The sequence below is a fragment of the Bos indicus x Bos taurus genome, chromosome 1 (assembly GCF_003369695.1).
Source record: "Bos indicus x Bos taurus breed Angus x Brahman F1 hybrid chromosome 1, Bos_hybrid_MaternalHap_v2.0, whole genome shotgun sequence".
Lineage (NCBI taxonomy): Eukaryota > Metazoa > Chordata > Mammalia > Artiodactyla > Bovidae > Bos > Bos indicus x Bos taurus.
The window spans coordinates 151748643-151761805 of NC_040076.1; positions in this window are offsets into that span (position 1 = coordinate 151748643).

Sequence of the window (13163 nt, forward strand, 5' to 3'; positions counted from 1 at the left end):
ACAGGGTAACCCGGGAAGCTGCTGACGACCGCCCTGCCATGGAGCCCTCCTACCAGGCCAGGAGAGTGACCGCTTGGAAACTGTCACCACAGCTGACGTGAACACCGAGGTGGAGTCCCGCACTAGGCAGCCGCCTAGGTCAAGAGTGATGGTGTTGTTCCGGAAGAGTTCACTAACAACGAAAATGGACTCTGGGTATCTCAATAAAATGGGAGCTTCCTGGAACGATATCAGAGGCTTGCAGTTCCAGAAAGAGAAATGGAACTGGCACAATTAAGCCAGGGAAGCAAGGAAGTGCAAGGCAGAGCAGATGAACCTCGGAGGACATGAAGGCCGGCCACGGACGCCACCGGGGCAGGAAACCCACCCCGCTTCCCAAGGATGTTAGGCGGGCCCCTGCCCTCTCTCGTCCGCTCCCTTCAGGGTTGGGAAAGGGCAACCTTATCTGAAAGGGTGTCTGTGGATTAACAAAGCAGCACGCATGCCCTGCCAGGTCTGCCTGCTGAGAAACAGGCGATGCTCACACCCACCTCTGAAGGACCTGGTCAAACCTGGGCTTTGTCATGACCACAGGGGCACAGTGGTCCCAGCGAGTCCAGGACAGGCTTGTTCTGGCAGCCAAGCAGGTGTCAGAGAGCCCCACGCCTTCCAGGAGCAGCGGGTCAGGACCTGAGTGAAGCCTGCAGGACGAGAGTCAGCACGGAGGGATGAGGCATGTGCTTGCGTGGAGGTGGCGCCTCCCCCAGGCAGCCCCCCGTGAACACACCTGGGATGGGACGCTCTCTGACATCACGAGTCTCTCCTCTCCGAAGTGCTGACGAACGGGCTCATGGGGGGATGTCCTAATTTTGAATCAACCTCTACGGGTGTGAGGCATCGAGCAGATTGTGAGAGCTAGTTGTTTCATTTTCAGAAATTTTCAAGCCAGTTAAGATCGTGCTGCTAGCTTAAAATTAGCACCATTCTTTGCTAGAAGCAAAATTAGCTTAAAATGAACTGTGCTTAAAATTAGTCCAGGTTGGAGTATTTACACCACAAGAATTGACAAAGGCTGCAAATCAGGCCTTTTAAAAATCTTTCCCAGAGCTGGGTTATTAAACCAGCAAATTATTGCTTATATTCCTGAAATAACTCTGCCTGGTCTTACTTTATTTTTATCATAACTGGATTTTATTTTTAATCATAAATGAGATTTGTCCGTAGTTTTATTCTGTTTTTTGCTTTGGGGATACATTCTTTGTCAGCTTTATTTCTTAAAGTTTTCCATATTTTTCTAAGGCCAGTTTTTATCTCTGATTTTCAATCATCTAGGGAATATTTTTAAATGCAGGGGCCCAGGGCATGCACCTGATTAATTAAATCAGAATATCTGGGGGTGGGACTCAAATGTCAGTATTTTTTAAAAAAAACTCTTCACATAATTCCATTATTCAGCCAAAGTTGAGAACCACTCCCTCAGCCCAAGTTTCTTGATCACTAATATACATGCATCACCTTTCTAATGGATTTAACTCCTGTTAAACACAGAATTTAATTTAGCAGCGAGGATGGGGGCCAACAAACTCCCAGTGATGCTGATGCTGCTGGCCCATGGATCACACTTTGAGTAGCAAGGACTTGAATAACATTGTAATTATCTATATCTTCAATTATTTATTTATTTATTTATTTTTGGCTGTGTACAGCCAAAAATAAATAAAAATTTTAAAGGCTCTAGAGAGTGAGTTCAGTATTTGCAGCATACAGGCTATTGCCCCGTGGCATGTGCAATCTTTCCAGACCAGGGATTGCACCCGTGTCCCCTGCATAAGCAGGTAGATTCTTAAGCACTGGACCGATAGGGAAACTCAGTCGTGTCTGACTCTTTGTGACCCATTGGACTGTAGCCCACCAGGCTCCTCCCTCCGTGGGATTTTTCAGGCATGAATACTGGGGTGGTTGCCATTTCTTTCTCCAGGGTATCTTCCTGACCCAGGACGGAACCTGGGTTTCCTGTATTGCAGGCAGATTCTTTACCATCTGAGCCATCAGGGAAGCCCCTCTGTATTTTAAAGATTAAGTGAAACTCAGTTACACAGCCATTTCATTCTGATGGGGCCTTTTCCACATCAAATCTTGTTACTTTTCCATTCTATAAATGTTTTATTTAAAATTTGTTCCTACATCAATTTTGGTATTTAACATTTTGTGAGGAGTCTTTTCTCTAGGTTTTCAAATTGACTACCATAGAGTGACATTTAACGGTCTCTTTCATTATTTTAAACTTTCCTGTATCTGAAATTACAGCAATTCAAAAATCAATAGTTTAAAAAATATTACTCCAATCAACCAAACATCTGTGACTGACTAATCCTTGAGCTCCAGTAGTTTTTTTCTTTTTTTTAATATTTACTTCTTTGGCTGCACGGGGGTCTCAGCTGCAGCACTTGACCGCTTAGCTGAGGCGTGTGGCATCTAGTTGCATGACCAGGGATTGAACCTGCATCGCGAGCACAGAGCCGCAGCCACTGGGCCACCAGAGAAGTCACCATTTTTCTGGTTTTGAGTTGAGCTTTTGACTCCAGAAGAGTCTGTTGAGATACACTACCAAAGATGTAATCTCAGAAACAGTTTCAGAGCTGCGTTCTGCTTCAGCTCAGTTCAGTTCAGTTGCTCAGTTGTGTCCAACTCTGTGACCCCATGGACTGCATGCAGCACACTAGGCTTCCCTGTCCATCACCAACTCCCGGAGTTTACTCAAACTCATGTCCATTGAGTCGTTGATGCCATCCAACCATCTCATCCTCTGTCGTCCCCTTGTCTTGCCTTCAATTTTTCCCAGCACTAGGGTCTTTTCAAATAAGTCAGTTCTTCCCATCAGGTGGCCAAAGTATTGGAGTTTCAGCTTCAGCATCAGTCCTTCCAATGAATATTCAGGACTGATTTCCTTTAGGATTGACTGGTTGGATCTCCTTGCAGTCCAAGGGACTCTCAAGAGTCTTCTCCAACTCCACAGTTCAAAACCATCAATTCTTCCAGTGCTCAGCTTTCCTTATGGTCCAACTCTCACATTCATATATGACTACTGGAAAAACCATAGCCTTGACCAGATGGACCTTTGTTGGCAAAGTAATGTCTCTGCTTTTTAATATGCTATCTAGGTTGGTCATAACTTTCCTTCCAAGGAGCAAGCCTTTTAATATCAAGGTTTCAGTCTGCATCTGCAGTGATTTTGGAGCCCAAGAAAATAAAGTCTGTCACTGTTTCCCCATCTATTTGCCATGAAGTGATGGGACTGGATGCCATGATCTTAGTTTTTTGAATATTGAGCCTTAAGCCAACCTTTTCACTTTCCTCTTTCACTTTCATCAAGAGGCTCTTTAGTTCCTCTTTGCTTTCTGCCATAAGGTTGGTGGCATCTGCATATCTGAGGTTATTGATATTTCTCCCAGAAAACTTGATTCGAGCTTATGCTTATCCAGCCCAGCATTTCACATGATGTACTCTGCATATAAGTAAGCATGGTGACAATATAGAGCCTTGATGTACTCCTTTCCCAATTTGGAACCAGTCTATTGTTCCATGTCCAGTTCTAACTGTTGCTTCCTGACCTGCATACACATTTCTCAAGAGGCAGGTCAGGTGGTCTGGTATTCCCATCTCTTTCAGAATTTTCTACAGTTTCTTGTGGTCCACACAGTCAAAGGCTTTGGCATGGTCAATAAAGCAGAAGTAGATATTTTTCCGGAACTCTCTTGCTTTTTCAATGATCCAACAGATGTTGGCAATTTGATCTCTAGTTCCTCTGCCTTTTCTAAATACACCTTGAATGTCTGGAAGTTCATAGTTCACGTACTGTTGAAGCCTGTCTTGGATAATTTTGAGCATTACTTTGCTAGCGTGTGAGATGAGTGCAGTTGTGCGGTAGTTGGAGCATTCTTTGGCATTGCCTTTCTTTGGGATTGGAATGAAAACTGACCTTTTCCAGTCCTGTGGCCACTGCTGAGTTTTCTCAATTTGCTGGCATATTGAGTGCAGCACTTTCACAGCATCACCTTTTAGGATTAGGAATAGCTCAGCTGGAATTCCATCACCTCCAGTAGCTGTGTTCGTAGTGATGCTTCCTAAGGCCCACTTGACTTTGCACTCCAGAATGTCTGGCTCTAGGTGAGTGATCACACCATCCTGGCTATCTGGGTCATTAAGATCTTTTTTGTACAGTTCTTTGGTGTGTTCTTGCCACCTCTTCTTAATATCTTCTGCTTCTATTAGGTCTGTACCGAATTATGCTTACTACTATGTAATTAAATCACTTTATATGGGGAAACTGAGGCACAGAGGGGCATATGACTTACACTTCCTACTGAAGTTCAGTTACGGATAGAAGATACATCACCTCCAGTCCTTAGTGTAACTTCTACAGTTCAATAACTTATTAATATTGCCAAATGTGAATAATATATAGGGAACCTAAGGCCTTTTATATTCAGACCCCTTTTGTGATGTTCCATGATCCCGCAGAGGAAGCGCTGTTATTAAGAAAACCAATTATGGAAACTTGTGTACCATTTGTGAAAAAGTATAATGGTACTTCCCTGGTGGCTCAGAAGTAAAGAATCCTCCTGCCAATGCAGAGACATGGGTTCAATCCCTGGGTCGGGAAGAGCCCACTCCAGTTTTCTTGCCTGGGAAATTCCATGGACAGAGGAGCCTGGTGGGTTACAGTCTATGGGGCGTTAAAAGTGTCAGACACGACTTAGCTAGGAAAGACCAACAACAGTGGGCCTTCAGTGCATTAGCTGGGGTCAGGATGGGGCGGGGGAGACAGTTTAGTCCATGACGGGAGCCAGATGGATATCTGCAGTTCTGAGAGCAAACAGAGACTTGGCTCAGGAATATGCTGAGTCACCCCCTCCCCCATCATTTTATCCCACTGCTAAATTTATTTTGTCCTTCAGTTCAGTTATGCCTCAAACATTAATCAGGTCTCAGCTGTGCCCAGAACTGTGCAGCTACTGGACACAGGGTGCTGCCATCATGGAGAGGTCACAGCGCTGCTGGGCCAGCACCCCCATGGCCAGGTCCTGGCTGGAGGCTCTGGTGACAGAGACCTGCTTCCTGGAGAAGGTGACTCTGACTCACCCTGAAATATGCGATAGAATCATTCCATCAAGGAGGAGGGGACTCATTTAAACAGTAAGCCTCCAAAGCATCCCTATTTGCCTAGACCCACCTGGGAGGGGAGCTTAGGGTTTGCCTTAAAAGTTTCTGCTCAATGTGGGCCACGGATCAGGAGCATCGGATCACCTGGGAGCTTCTTAGCTAGAAGGGGATCCCAGAGCCCATCTCAGACTCACCGAATCAAACTCCGTAGCTTAACAAGATCTCTAGGGGATTCGTGTGAGCATTAAAATCCAGAAAACACTGATCAAATACAGTGCTGCTGTTCACAACTGGAGAAACCAAGACCCAGAGAGAGGAAGTGATCCTTTCACGATGACACAGCAATTAGAACCAAAAAAGCCCGAGATCTAAGCCCCCAACGCCCAACTTGCAAATATCTTTCTTCCATAGATTAGCATATCTGAGATGTTCATATCACACAAGGAGGCTGATATTTTTACACAACTAGCCCTGGAGGCCTCACCAAGGGCTCTCACCTATCAGGTGAGCACTCGGGACCCTGACAATTTTCCTCTGTTGACAGTGCTCTGGCCACTGTTTGGGGTGGTTTGACTACTTTCAGGCAGCCTTCCACCACGTTTGTATGTTCCTGGGTGTTCACTGGTCTCCCTGCTCTTGTTGACACAGTCGCTGCTGCCGCAGAGAAGGGATTAAATGCATCCTGGAGCCTGCGGTCCCAGGACAGCCTCTGGCTGAGGTGTGCTCCCATCTTCCATGTGTTTCTCTCATTTCCTTGGTTCATTCCTTCACATGGCGGACACTGCTAATTGTCTGGGTCCTGGAATCTCAATCCTTGAATTTGGTTGAAGGTGTTTTGAGACTCGTGGTACCTCTATACACCTCACAGAAGCAAAGGCAAATACTTCTTGAAGAAAGGAATCTTCAATTTACGCCTAAAATAATTCAATGAGGCAAACGAACAAGGCGGTTTTATTGATACCTTTGGGAACTGGAAACTCCATCATGTAAGGTAGTCTTCCCAGAACTAAGTGGAACTTCCAACAGCAACAAAACGCAGTTACCAAAACACGTACCTATCAATACATACATACATACTAACTTCAACGGAAGCTTCACAGCAAGAGTCATACAACCGAAGAAGGAAATAGAGAATTCAAACCTGGAAGACACGTTTGAAGAAATGACCCAGAGTGTCATTCCAAGAGGCAACAAGATGGAAAATACAGAAGAGAAGAGACATGGACAAAATATCTTTAAAGCCTGAGCGCACGTTTCACCCGAGGCCTGAAAGGAGTGAGACAGGTGAAGGTCTGACGGGGTGGCCTTTACGGCACTGCCGGACCCAAGGTGTGCTGAGAAACAAGGGCAGTCTCCGCGCCCGAGCTGACAGGCAGGTGCCTTCTCCTTGGAATCAGAGAGGCAGATCAGAGGGCTGAGGCCCCCTCCAGCCTCATCCTCGGCTACAGCGTTTCCCCTCTGGGTGTCTTTTTATTTCTCTTTCATCTATTTCCAGTAGGTCCTTATCCTATGTGTGAAATTTTTTTTTAAATCCAGTGTTTATTTTGGATTTTACACACAGACATAGTTCCTAGGCAAAAAAAATAATATATATATAGTTCAGTGAATATGAAGTGCCTTCCTTTTTTCTGGCATTGCTGATGCTAGAGACATCTAGGACAGAAACCAAATTCTTTGTGGAGGCTGAGCGGCAGGCCCGCCCCGGCGATCGTGTGGTTTGTACACCCCATGAAAACACCTGCTAAGATGATGGAGGGGCTAGAGAGCAGCCACAGCTCTGCTCGCCAAGCTGTGCACCCTGGCAGGATGCTTTATCAGTCAGAGGGCGCCTTCCACACAGAAACGCTACACCACGCTACACTCCGGCTGCATCTGCCCTAAGCAGGACTTCTATTTATTTTGCACAAAAGTGCTCATTCCTTAATGGGGTTCCACCAAACCATCCACTGGAGAAGTGTCTAAATGAAAGAAAAATTCCTTCTCAGTTACCTCAAAAGCCTGCCAAAGCTAGGTAGCCCTGTGTGTGTGTGTGTGTAAGGGCATGGCTTGTAGGCTAACTCATTGCCCAGTTTCACCTGGTCTGAGGGCCCTGTGTTGCAGGACTGTGATGCTGAAACCAGGCCGGCCCTGGCAAACTGGCAGGGCCGGCCACCCCACTCTGGGGAATTTCCTCTAGCTGGGCACCTTCGGACTGTCACTTCATGGTGGAGTGAGGTTCCTGGCACTTCCCCTGTCTCATCCCCACTCTGGGGAATTTCCTCTAGCTGGGCACCTTCGGACTGTCACTTCATGGTGGAGTGAAGTTCCTGGCACTTCCCCTGTCTCATCCCCTGTGGGCACCTCCGGACTGTCACTTCATGGTGGAGTGAAGTTCCTGGCACTTCCCCTGTCTCATCCCCTGTGCTTTCCTTGCCTCGGGGTGAGCCTGGGTTTAAAGGGCACAGACATCACAGAGGGAAGAAGCCCGATCCTGCAAAGTGTGCCTCTGCTGGCGATGTTCCGGCGTCAGCGCCTCAGACCTCCTGATTGACTTAGAAGCTCGCTCCTTTTCTCCCCATCCCTCTGTCCCAAAGGTGCATTTCCTCTTTGCACAACTCTTCTTTCTTCCTACCTCTGTCCTGCACGCCCTCAGAGCACTACTTCTCTGCTCTTTCGATGGCTGAATAAAAAAGGCTCCCTTCCTAACCTGACCCCCAGGCACACCTCTGAGTTCCTGGTTGCTTTATTTAGTTGCCTTCCTCCCCTCCTGGACTAAAAAAGGTTTATTTGTTGCAAAATATTTAGAGTACAGACAAGTAGTAACATTTTATGGGACTGAATTTCTTACCAGTAATTTTTCTATGAATATTTTTACACAGTTCAGAACAGACTGCATAGTTTTATATTTGGATTTTCTTTTTTTAACTTAACAACATGAACACTCTATTTAAATCCTAAAAACATTTTCCTATGACAGTCATATCAGCAAGATAGCAGGCCAGGAAGTTATAGACCCTGCTTCCCCCACAGAGACACCTAATTAACCACAATGTTTATAGACCAGAACCCCTCCATGAGAACTCAAGAGCCCAACTGAGAAGCTGTAACACCCATACCCTTTAAAACCAAGAAGGGATCCCAGCAAAAGGGGATGCTACAGTTATGCTGTTGTTCAGTTGCTCAGTTGTTTCTGACTCTTTGCAACCCCATGGATGGCAGCACACCAGGCTTCCCTGTCCTTCACTATCTCCCTGAGCTTGCTCAAACTCATGTCCATTGAGTTGGGGAGGCCAGCCAACCATCTCATCCTCTATCATCCCCTTCTCCTCCTGCCTTCAATCTTTCCCAGCATCAGGATCTTTGGCAATGAATCAGCTCTTCACATCAGGTGGCCAAAGTATTGGAGTCTCAGCTTCAGCATCAGTCCTTTCAATGAATATTCAGGGTTGATTTCCTTTAGGATTGACTGGTTGGATCTCCTTGCAGTCCAAGGGACTCTCAAGAGTCTTCCCCAACACCACAGTTCAAAAGCATCAATTCTTCAGCCCTCAGTCTTCTTTATGGTCCAACTCTCAAATCCATACATGACTACTAGAAAAACTATAGCTTTGATATGCACCTTTGTCAGCAAAGTAATGTCTCTGCTTTTTAATATGCTGTCTAGGTTTGTCATAGTTTTTCTTCCAAGGAGCAAGCTGTAGACCATCCTTCTCTCACAGAGACACCTAATTAACCACAATATATAGATCAGAACACCTCCATGAGAACTGTAGCACCCAACTGAGAAGCTGAAACACCCAATCCACTGTAAAACCAAGAAGGGATCCCAGCAAAAGGGGATGCTACAATTACATTGTTGTTAGTCACTCGGTCATGTCCAACTCTTTGCGACCCCATGGACTGCAGCACACCAGGCTTCCCTGTCGTTCACTATCTCCTGAAGCTTGCTCAAACTCGTGTCCATTGTAATTCCTATAACTCAGCAGCAACAAAATCAAACTACTCAATTAAAAATGAGAAAAAGACTGGAAGAGTCATTTTTCCAAAAGTGATGTATAAATAGTCAAGTATTGGAAAAATATTCAACTTCACTAATCATCAGAGAAGTATAAATCAAATCACAATGAGATATCACATCACACTCATTAGGATGGCTACTATCGAAAATACACAAAAGACAAGTGTCGCCAAGGAGGTGGAGAAATTGGAATCCTTGTTCCAAATGATGGGATTGTAAAACGGTTTGACTACTGAGTTCCAGATCAACATGGCAGAGTAGGAAGATCATGGACTCACCTCCTCCCGTGGACACAGCAAAACTACAGCTATACATAGAACAAGTATCTCTGAGACTGACCCAAAGGCGAACTGAACGGATTTCCTATGACTAAGGTCATAAAGAAAAGGCCACACAGAGACGGAAAGTGGGGCAGAGATGCAATCCTGTACCTGGCGGAACTTTCTCTGGGGATACAAGTGCTGGAAAACACCATTTTTTTTTTTGTAGTATTGGAAAACACTATCACCCAGCTGGCCTGGTGCTGGCAGGCACTGTATCTATCACTCTCCATCAACCTAGCTAAAACCATGCACCCCACTTCAGTGATCCCCCAAGAACCTGTCCCATCCCACCCCACCTGGCAGGTGGCCCTGGCTGAAATCAAGCCCCTCCAAAGTGGCTTCTGCTGTGAGGACCAGCCCCGCACACCAGCACCCCCATAATCAGTTGTGGCCCACGACAATAGGAGGACACACGCAGGTGTCCACTCAGGGATCACCTCTGGAGCACCCGGCTCTGGTGACAGGGGGAGGAGTGTGCCACTGAGCTCCACAGGGCTTTCCACATAAAGCCACTCTTTCACGGCCAGGAGGTACAGCTGACAGCTAGCTGATCCATGGAAACAAACACACAAAGTCAGGCAAAATGAGACGAAAAATACCTGCCAAACAACTTACCAGATAAAGGAGCTCAAAGTAATAAGCATGCTCACCAAACTGGGAGAGGAAAGGATGAACTCAGTGAGAACGTCAGCAAAGAGGCAAAACTATTAAAAAGTAGTCAGAAATGAAGACTAACAACTGAAATGAGAAACACACCAGAGGAATCAATTGCAGTTTAGAGGATACAGAAGAATGAGTCATCAGTCTGGAAGACAGAATAGTGGGAATCATCCAATTGGAAAAGAAAAAAGACTTTTAAAAAATGATAGTTTAAGGGATCTCTGGGAAAACATCAAGCATACTAATGTTCACATTATAGGGATCCCAGAAGGAGAAGAGAGAGACAGAAAGGGACAAAAGACCTATTTGAAGAAATAATGGCTGAAGATGTCTTTAAACTGGGGAAGGAAACACATTCAAGTCCAGGAATCTCAGAATCCCAAATGAAAAGAACCAAAAGGCCCACATAAAAACATATTATAATTGCAAAGTCAAAAGTTAAAGATAAAGAGAGAATCTTAAAAGCAGTAAGAGAAAAACAACTAGTTACATACAAGGGACCACCCAAAAGACTATCAGCTAATTTTTCAGTAGAGACTTTATAGGTCAGAAAGGACTGGAATGATAAATTCGAAGTGTTGAAAGGAAAAACCTACAATCAAGAGTACTCTACCTACCAAAGTTATGATTCAGATTTGAAAGAGAGATTTAGAGTTCCACCTGACCTGCCTCTTGAGGAAGCAACAGTTAGAACTGGACATGGAACAACAGACTGGTTGCAAATAGGAAAAGGGGTATGTCAAGGCTGTATATTGTCACTCTGCTTATTTAACTTATATGCAGAGTACATTATGAGAAACGCTGGGCTGGAGGAAGCACAGGCTGGAATCAAGATTGTCGGGAGAAATATCAATAACCTCAGATATGCAGATGACACCACCCTTGTGGCAGAAAGTGAAGAAGAACTAAAGAGCCTCTTGAGGAAGGTGAAAGAGGAGAGAGAAAAAGTTGGCTTAAAGCTCAACATTCAGAAAACGAAGATCATGGCATCTGGTCCCATCACTTCATGGCAAATAGATGGGGAAACAGTGGAAACAGTGGCTGACTTTATTTTTCTGGGCTCCAAAATCACTGCAGATGGTGACTGCAGCCATGAAATTAAAAGACGCTTATTCCTTGGAAGGAAAGTTGTGACCAACCTAGATAGCATATTAAAAAGCATACACATTACTTTGCCAACAAAGGTCCATCTAGTCAAGGCTATGGTTTTTCCAGTGGTCATGTATAGATGTGAGAGTTGGACTATAAAGAAAGCCCAGTGCCAAAGAATTGATGCTTTTGAACTGTGGTGTTGGAGAAGACTCTTGAGAGTCCCTTGGACAGCAAGGAGATCCAACCAGCCCATTCTAAGGGAAATCAGTCCTGAATATTCATTGGAAGGACTGATGCTGAAGCTGAAACTCCAATACTTTGGCCACCTGATGCGAAGAGCTGACTCATTTGAAAAGACCCTGATGCTGGGAAAGATTGAGGGCAGGAGGAGAAGGGGATGACAGAGGATGAGATGGCTGGATGGCATCACTGACTCTATGGACATGGGTTTGGGTGAACTCCGGGAGTTGGTGATGGACAGGGAGGCCTGGCGTGCTGTGGTTCATGGGGTTGCAAAGAGTCGGACAGGACTGAGCGACTGAACTGAACCGAACTGAGATGAGCAAAAGCTAAAGGAGTTCATCACAACTAAACTGGTCTTATAAAAAAATGTCAAAGGGACATCTTTAAACAGAAAAGAAAGGTCAAAACTAGAAACAAAGTTATAAAAGAAAAAAACTCATCACAAAGGAGGGCATAACAAAGTGATAAAAGGATCAGTCCAACAGGAGGCTATAACACTGGGAAATACCTATGCACCCAGCACAGGAGCAGCTGAGTACAAATATTAACAGGCATAAAGGGAGGAATAGACAGCAGCACAATAATAGTAGAGAATTTTAACAGTCTACTTATATCAAAGGGCAGACCACCCAGATGGAGTATCAATAAGGAAACGTTGGCCTTCAATGGCATATTATATCAGATGAATTGGACAGATATCTATAGCACATTCCACCAGAAAACAATAAAACACATGTTCTTTTCAAGTACACAGGGAATATTCTCCAGGACAGGTCACATGATAGGCTACAAAACAAGTTCTGATGAATTTAAGATTGAAATCACGTCAAGAATCTTTTATGACCACAATGTTGCTGCTGCTGCTAAGTCGCTTCAGTCGTGTCCGACTCTGTGCGACCCCATAGATGACTCTCCCATCGTCATCAGGCTCCCCCGTCCCTGGGATTCTCCAGGCAAGAACACTGGAGTGGGTTGCCCTTTCCTTCTCCAATGCATGAAGGTGAAAAGTGAAAGTGAAGTCGCTCAGTCGTGCCCGACTCTTAGCGACTCCATGGACTGCAGCCTACCAGGCTCCTCCATCCATGGGATTTTCCAGGCAAGAGTACTGGAGTGGGGTGCCATTGCCTTCTCCAATGTTATGAGGCTAGAAATCAACTACAAGGAAAAAAACTGTAACACCGCCCCCCCCCCACCCCGTACATGTAGGCTAAACAACATACTTCTGAACAACCAATGGATCAACAAAAATCAAAAGGAAATAAAAAAATGCCTTGAGACTCATAAAAATGGAAACACAATGTTCCAAAATTTATGGGGCACAGAAAAAGCAGTTCCAAGAGGGAGGTGGGTTTATAGTGATACAGATCTCCAACAGGAAACAAGCAAATTTTCAAATAAACGATCTAACCTTACACCTAAAAGAAGTAGAAAAAAAAGAATAAACAAAGCCTGAAGTTAACAAACAGAAGGAAATAATAAAGATCAGAATGGAAATAAATGAAATAGAGACTAAAAAGAAAATAAAAGATCACCAGATAAACAAAATTGATAAACCCTTTATCTAGACTTTTCAAGGAAAAAGAGAAAGTGCTCTAATAAATAAAATCCACAATGAAAAGGGAATTATAACTGACACCAAGAAATATGAAGGATTATAAGACAGTTAATACAAACAATTATACCCCAATGAGTTGGAAAATCTAGAA